At 38.5% G+C, this 8,950-nt stretch overlaps 1 pseudogene; it reads left to right on the forward strand.

The window, feature by feature from the left end:
- The first annotated feature begins 7,106 nt into the window (after window positions 1-7,106).
- LOC129627742 (olfactory receptor 4P4-like) lies at window positions 7,107-8,033 on the forward strand (annotated as a pseudogene).
- Window positions 8,034-8,950: the final 917 nt, after the last annotated feature.

The following is an 8,950-nucleotide window of genomic DNA, read 5'->3' on the forward strand; positions in this document are numbered from 1 at the left end:
CTCGAGATGGCAAAGATCAGAAGATGCCAACTACTAATTCTGTCAGAGTTTAAGTATAATTGGACTGATAGAAAAGAGAAAGTGTTCTCATTCTATGGTGGACAGTATAAATGTGTTCCAGTGGCGCATTTAGGGGAATAGGCAGAATGAGCACCTGGCAAAATCTGTATTATTTTAACCAATGTCTCAGAGAGACAGCATGAAGTTCTATCATTTTGTGGGGCACAAGCCCATTCCTCATGTCTGCTGTCTGCTTTGATGTTTTCTGCTTGTGAGCCACATCCTGTTCTTTCTGTAGGTTTAACTTCTGGTTTTGTACATTATTTATTTATTTTTATTATCCAAGTTTAATAGTTTGTCCCTGATTTCTATCATCCATTTTGTTGGTAAACCAGCTCTGGGACTACTATGTCTGTATCATATACTTTCTGGCTCAAGAGTCAAAAGCATAATGTCACTCCCAGAAACCTAGGCTCCCCAAGGAGCATAAATATCAACTAGTCAAGCTTCTCTATTTGGTGCTTGTCTCCCCTTTGTAATACTCCTAAAAATTAGCTTTTTCTTTGCCTGCATATGTACAGGGAAATAATGCATCACTTCCTATTCAAATCAGATAATTCTAGTTATAACAAAGATATTTACTGTATTGATCCATAATTTCTCTGTATATATATTAATATATTTTGTTAATCATGTTGATTATTATTTTCATATTTCTTAGTTTTATATATATATATATATATATGTTTTTGTAGTTTAAATTCATGGAGACTTCCCTAATCTTTGGTTACTTCTGAATGGATGACCATTTTATAAATCTGTTAGAGTTATATTATAAAATCTAACATCTCACAGATGAGATCATACATATGAAAAAGGCAATAATTGACAAATAAAATAGAACTAATGTCATAATGTGTGTGTGTGTGCTCAGTAGCTCAGTCTTGTCTGACTGTTTGGAGACCCCATGGACTGCCCCCTTCCAGGCTCTTCTGTCCATGTGATTCTCCAGGCAAGAATACTGGAGAGTTGCCATTTCCTTATCTAGGAGATGTTCCTGACCCAGTGATGAAACCTGCATTTCTTGCATCTCCTGCATTGGCAGGCAGATTCTGAGCCACCTGGGAAGCTCATATTCTTCATGTATCTCACTAAATTTGTATTCTTGTTTGAGTACTGTTAACTAATGAGTATCAACAGTAGGAGCCAGCCCACAAGGAAACAGACATTGAGTCTATCTCTGATAATCAAGACTATTTTGCTATAGTTGAAACTCCAATACTTTGGCCACCTGATGTGAAGAACTAACTCATTGGAAAAGACCTTGATGCTGGGAGAGATTGAAGGCAGGAGAAGAAGGGGACGACAAAGGATAAGATGGTTGGGTGGTATCACTGACTCAATGGACATGAGTTTGAGCAAGCTCTGGGAGTTGGTGATGGACAGGGAAGACTGGAGTGCTGCAGTCCATGGGGTCACAAAGAGTCAGACACGACTGAGCAACTGCACTGACTGATTTCCCTATAGATCTGAAAACTGGACTGTAAACTGTGGCAGATGAACTCATATGATGCCACTTTGAGATGTTTTGCATGAGCGTGTCTCTTTGGGAATCTTAGTATTCATGGACCTTCGGACTCTGACAATCAAAGTGTGGAAGATCTGATTATATTCTCTTCTGTTAACAACTTTTTATGGTTAAAGGTAGTAACTGGTCTTCTTGCTTGGATCATTTCTAAGGATCTTTGCAAGCCTGTTTTCTGTCTCTCAATTATTATTCCTCTGGATATATTCATAGCTTATCCCCTCAATACTTTTGATTTATTATTAAAATAACGACTTTTCAGACTACTTCATAAAATTGCAACACCCATCCAGTAACCTTCTGTATCTCCTATTCCTCCACCTCTGCTTAATTTTTCTACTTAACACTTATTCTCTAGCCTGTCATACAGTTTATTCATTTTATTTTCTGGTTATGATCATAGGAATTTGTGTCTTAAAAATAATATTACATATTCAGTGCCTAGAATAGCACCTGGCATAGTGTAAATGGTCAAGTACCTGTTGTGTAATAAATAAATAATTGTAGAAACATATACAAACCACCAGAGGCTAGACAGTGGCATGGAACAGACTGTCTTACTTCATAAAGAACCATTTTATAATACCAAATAACAGAAGGAAAAATAAAGAATATAATTATGAAGAGAAGACACACAGAAAGCCATAATCTGGTCCTTTGACTAAAAGAACAAAATTAATATTCCCCTGTCATGTGGTGGCATTTACATGAGTGCATATATTTGTCGTAAGTTATTTACTGTATGTTTAAAATGGTGCAGTCTATTGTATGTAAATCATACTTTAAGAAGTTCATTTAAATATGAAAAGTAAATATAAAAGTATGTAAAAGCATTTTTCTTTCCATTTTTCTCTTCTCTCTTCCTTTATCTAGTGACTGATTTCAAAATGGTATAGGAATTATAGAAATTTAAATTAGTAGTTTTCATTGTCATTAGTTATATTTCACTGGTATCATCTGGATTTATATAATAATTAATATATTTAACAGTAACAGTTTCTAGAATATGAAACTAAGAGAAATTAAGAAACTTGATTAAAGCCACAGAAACATAAGTCATGAAGCTAGAATTCTATTAGATCAGATCTATCTGAACCTTTACCTACACTCAGAGCTTTTCTGTCATTGAGAAAGATTTGATTTAAAGGACAGAGTCTTTGGTAACTTTTTTGTAGTTTATACCTCCATGTGACTTTGAAAGTGTGTTTTTTCCTTGGAGTAGGATACATGAGTGGAGCTCTTGGTAACTGAAATGGAAGGTGTCCCATTCATTAGGACAGAGTAGGAGGAGAGGAGGGCTCTCTGGGCAGAATCTCCCATTTGACAATCTTGTCTGGGATTAATTAGCCTCATGGTTTGCTGTGATTCTGGATTAACTGAACTAAATAGCTCATTTAGCAAATCCTTCAGGGTGGGGTGGGATGGGTGAAGACATTTTTCCTTCAAAGCCTGGGCAAAGAACTTTTCATGAAATCCCTATAAATATCTGTTGGAGGAAAAGGAAATGCTTAATTCTCATGCTCTGCCAGGGAATGATTGGGGGTAATGGATCTGGCTATTTAGAGATAGTTTTATCACATACTAGTGAATCTGCAGATGGTGACTGCAGCCATGAAATTAAAAGACGCTTACTCCTTGCACGGAAAGTTATGACCAACCTAGATAGCATATGGAAAAGCAGAGACATTATTTTGCCAACAAAGGTTAGTCTAGCCAAGGCTATGGTTTTTCCAGTGGTTATGTATGGATGTGAGAGTTGGACTGTGAAGAAAGCTGAGTGCCAAAGAGTTGATGCTTTTGAAGTGTGGTGTTGGAGAAGACTCTTGAGAGTCCCTTGGACTGCAAGGAGATCCAACCAGTCCATCCTAAAGGAGATCAGTCCTGGGTGTCCTTTGGAAGGAATAATGCTAAAACTGAAACTCCAGTACTTTGGCCACCTCTTGCAAAGAGTTGACCCATTGGAAAAGACTCTGATGCTGGGAGGGATTGGGGGCAGGAGGATAAGGGGATGACAGAGGATGAGATGGCTGGATGGCATCACCGACTCAGTGGATGTGAGTTTGAGTGAACTCTGGGCGTTGGTGATGGACAGGGAGGCCTGGCGTGATGCAATTCATGGGGTCACAGAGTCGGTCATGACTGAGCGACTGAACTGAACTGAACTGAGTGATAATATTTCCTATTTATTCTAGAAATTTATAAGAGCAGAGTAAGAAACTTTCTGCCAGTATTACAGACCCTTTTGAAGAGAGTTTAACTCAGGCCTTATAGAAAGGGTTGGTATCTATGGAGTATCTTCTCTCCCCATAGGTCCTGGGACAGAAAGCAGAGTGGACCTATTTGGAGTACAATGTACATGTTGCAAATACTAAGCATGATTCATCTTCATAGTAAATCAGAATTGAAGAAGCAAGAGCTCATAGCTCTATCCTTTTTTTTTTCCACACACACACACACAAAAAAGCTAAGTTTTCAAGCCCAACTGAACAATTTCCTTTTTCTTGCCTCCCATTCAAGACTGGGTTTTAGGTTAGTTGCCTCTGTCCAGTTCTGTCTCTTGAGAAACCTCAAGTTCAAGAAGCAGATTTCTCTTGGAGATGATAGGATTCTAATATTTTGGGGAGCCTCTTCTTTCATTACTTCCCTTGTGGCTCAGATGATAAAGTGTCTGTCTACAATGTGGGAGACCTGGGTTCGATGCCTGGGTTGGGAAAATTCCCTGGAGAAGGAAATGGCAGCCCACTCCAGTACTCTTGCCTAGAAAATCCCATGGACAGAGGAGCCTGGTGCAGGCTACTGTCCATGAGGTCGCAAAGAGTTGGACATGACTGAGCGATTTTATTTTCACTTCTCTCATTCAGTTCAGTTCAGTCACTCAGTTGTGTCTGACTCTTTGCAACCCCATGAAATGCAGCACTCCAGGCCTCCCTGTCCATCACCAACTCCGAGTTCACTCAAACTCATGTCCACCGAGTCGGTGATGCCATCCAGCCATCTCATCCTCTGGCGTCCCCTTCTCCTCCTGCCTTCAATCTCTCCCAGGGTTAGGGTCTTTTCAAATGAGTCAGCTCTTTGCATCAGGTGGCCAAAGTATTGGAGTTTCAGCTTCAACATCAGTCCTTCCAATGAACACCCAGGACTGATCTCCTTTAGGAGGGACTGGTTTTATCTCCCTGCAATCCAAGGGACTGTCAAAAGTCTTCTCCAACACCACAGTTTAAAAGCATCAATTCTTCGGTGCTCAGTTTTCTTCACAGTCCAACTCTTGGTCTCTGCTTAATGCAACACTGGCTCAAGCCCAATTCTTATCCAAATTGGGAACATATTGAAGGGAGCAGAGGCACAGTCTTCTATACCTGCGCATTTCTTATTAACAAGGCATAAGGATAGGAAAAGGACACGGGCACAGATTAATGATATGCAGTGTGTATGCGCTGATCCTGGTGATGTTGTGATACTTATTGTCCTAATTATTACACTAACATTTTCTGTCCGGGACACACCATCACCCCTGCTTGCAGCCCCAAATTGCATTCTCTTTCTGGGATTGGAGTAAGGGATAATACAAGGACTGGAGAAGAGAAAAATCAACTCTCAGATGAAAACCTGCAATAAACTATATTTTTTCCCTAACATGGGTCTTTGCTCACCCTTGCCTAGTGAGATTTGCCCTGTCTCATCCCCTAATTCTTCTTTTTCTGGCTCTTTCCCACAATCAAAGTTTCCCCTTTTGCTCTGATTTCTGCTACCATTCTCTAATCTCTCTGTCCTTTACTCCTTACTATTATTTTTCAGATACACATCTAAAATGCTGATCTCTTTGTCTGACCCATCTGAAAGTTTGCACTTATTTACTAGTCAGGACATGCACTGAACATGTCAGAGGTTTACTTCTTTACCTGCTTAGACAGGGAGGGACAAAGAAAGGGACAAGGTGGAAGACCTTTAAAGGAAGGTCTTTTTTTATTTTTTCAGTTTAAAGGAAGACCACAAGAAGAATAAGGCCTGCACTGAAGGATCTTTTTCTGTGAGTCTGTATTTTCCAAAGTTCTGCTCAATCATTGTAAGTAGTGCAGCACAGATTCAAATATTAAGGGACGCTGAGGCTTGTACTACTGTTTAAAAAATATGCTAAACTAAGAGTTGCATTTTCTACAGTTTTGTTTCTCAAGTTTTTCTATAATTTCTATTATAATTTTAATAAAAAAGCATCTTTAAATTTGATCAGAGTCTTCCACATAATTATCAACTAGGTGTGAATTTCATTTTCGTTCTTGCTGCAAGGAAAATAGACCCAGCAGTATTAATTTCACTTACCAGTTGAAGAAGGCTTAGAGAGGTGAACTGTTTAGTGCTCAACAAGAATCAAATAGGACATGTGAGCCTGTATCATTAGATGATGGATCTATCTAACATATCATAATGTTTCTCAATGATGCCATTAAACAACAACTCATTACAATTAACAGTACTTGATGCAAACCATGATTTTATTGTGGAGAACATTTGGTTTTGGGTAAAAGTTGATTTTTTCAACATATTCACTCTGTTCTCCTTGGTTTACTACATCAGAAAGGTGCCACTGTTCTAAAAGTGTTTAACTAAATAGGTCATTCTTTGTATTGAGTTCACCCAATGTCAAAAAACAAAACAAAACAAAGCAAAAAACAACCAACCTACTAGCTCTAAGGAGTATCAACAGAAACCTCTGAAACATATATTTATAGAAATTAAGGTTAAAGTGAATTTTTATGTAACAATAACCTTTCTTCCTATATTCAGAAGGTTCACATTGTATTTAATTTCTCTGTTTCCAGTCTCTCCATGTTCTGAATCTTTACCAAACATGACTACAAAGAGAGGCACTGAAAATATTTTCAACCAATACAGGTATGCTCTGCTATGATTAAAAGCATTTTTCAAAAATTTCAAAAATAATATTTAGTTCCATTGAATGTATATAATGTTCATCTGAAATTGGGACTTTGTACATGCATATGTACATGCATATGAGGTGGAGAGATTTTCTTAAATATTTAAATAGTCATTACATAGATGGCTAAAGGCTGGGATGGAGAATGACTTTATATTTTTTACAGAGATGGACAAAGCTGGAATTTCCATGGTCAGTGAATGTTGTTGCATAGTTCCCAAGAGCATGAACTCTGGTATTGAGTCAGGCTCATCTTAGTTTGATTGCAACTTAATATCTTAATGATTTGGTGCAAATTACTGAAACCTATTGCTTTTATTTTACAAATATAAAATGAATATCAGAATACCACCTCTTGGTTGGGTTGTTTTGTTCCAGAAATAATTATTATTTTATTAAATATTGCTCAAAATATATTGCTCTTAATATCAAATGATAGATTGCTTATAGTAAATTTTCTGTGACCTACATCTTTGCTCAATGTACAGTAATCCAGAACTTTAAATATGCAATTAAAGATGTATTATGTTCCATATTGTTTCAGATGAACTGAATTTCTGTTGTGTCCTCTGAACTCTACTCAACCTCATGGAAAACCAAAACAATGTCACAGAATTTGTTTTCATAGGGTTGTGGGGAAATAGGAAAGTAGAGCTACTGTTCTTCTTGTTCCTGCTCTGTTACCTGGCTGTCTTAATGGGGAATTTCATCATCTCTCTCACCATCACCTGCAGCCATCTAATGCAACAACCGATGCACTACTTCCTCTGTCACCTGTCCCTCATGGATGTCAGCTACACCTCCACGGTGGTCCCCAGGCTAATCAGGGACTTAGCTGCAGTATGAAGAAACATTTCCTATAACAACTGTATGACCAAGCTCTTCACTGCCCACTTGCTGGCAGGTGTGGAAATATTCATCTTGGTGTCCCTGGCTTTTGACCACTATGTTGCCATCGTCAAGCCCCTGCACTACATGGTCATCATGAATAGACAGAGGTGTGACATGTTGATCATCCTGGCCTGGGCTGTGGGATTTTGGCATTCTATTGCTTTACTTCTCATGGTACTCAAATTACCTTTCTGTGGTCCTAATCAGATAGATCACTACCTATGTGATGTGAAGCCTCTTTTGAAACTGGTGTGCAAAGATATTCATGTTGTGAGTATCTTAGTGATTGCAAATTCAAGAATGGTTGTGGTTGTCATATTTCTTGTTCTAGTAGCTTCTTACATAGTCATACTATATAACCTTAGAACACATTTTTCTGCAAGGCGAAAAAAAGCTCTCTCAATGTGTAGTTCTCACATAACAGTTGTAGTGTTATTCTTTGTGCCCTGTATCTATACTTACGTTCTACCTGCAGGGAGCGAGAACAAGGACAAGGATATCTCTGTGTTTTACACTGTGATTGCCCCCATGCTGAACCCTCTCATCTACACCCTGAGAAACATGGAGATGAAAATTGCCATGAGGAAAGTATGGTCTAAAGTGACACATTCAGATTTAAAGTAAATAGGGTGATATTCATTATGGTTTAGAATTCATGTCTCATCTCCAGGACCTGTGTCCTTTGAGGTATTAGAAGAAAACATATACACTTGCTTTGAGGAATTGAAATAAATGTCATCTGGCATTCAGTTCAGCTGCTTAGTCATGTCCAACTCTTTGCGACCTCATGGATTGCAGCACATGAGGCTTCCATCTCCAACTCCTGGAGTTTATTCATACTCATGTCCATTGAGTTGGTGATGCCATCCAACCATCTCATCCTCTGTCATCCCCTTCTTCTCCTGCCTTCAATCTTTCCCAAAATCAGGGTCTTTTCAAATGAGTCAGTTCTTTGCATCAAATGGCCAAAGTATTGGAGTTTCAGCTTCAGCATCAGTCCTTCCAATGAACACCCAGGAATGATTTCCTTTAGGATGGACTGGTTGGGTGTCCTTGAAGTCCAAGAGACTCTCAAGAGTCTTCTCCAACACCACAGTTCAAAAGTGTCAATTCTTTGGTGCCCATCTTTCTTTATAGTCTACCTCTCACACCTGGCATTAGGTTAGCCAAAGAAGCATGCTACTGTGATTGACTACAATCTGCACTTTAAAGGACCCAACTAGTTTTGCGTGTGACCACTTGGAGGAATGCAAGAATTGTCCTTCTAAAGCACATCTCTTATTGTATGACTGACCTGCCCAATAATTGCTGAGGAACCCTATTTTCCTTGGAATAAAATCCAACCTTCTCACTCGTGCATTAGAAAATTAGGTATAACTATCTAATTTCATAAATCATCACATTGAAAGAAATTATGGGGTTACAATGAGACTCTGTGGTCAAGGAAACCTGGGTGACTCCTCAATTTGTTTGGTTTTATGCCTTTGTCTTAGAAATTTGTTCTAATTGTATTGTTTTTGAAAATGAATGTCTATGAAATG

Source organism: Bubalus kerabau, chromosome 15, assembly GCF_029407905.1.
Source record: "Bubalus kerabau isolate K-KA32 ecotype Philippines breed swamp buffalo chromosome 15, PCC_UOA_SB_1v2, whole genome shotgun sequence".
Classification (NCBI taxonomy): domain Eukaryota; kingdom Metazoa; phylum Chordata; class Mammalia; order Artiodactyla; family Bovidae; genus Bubalus; species Bubalus kerabau.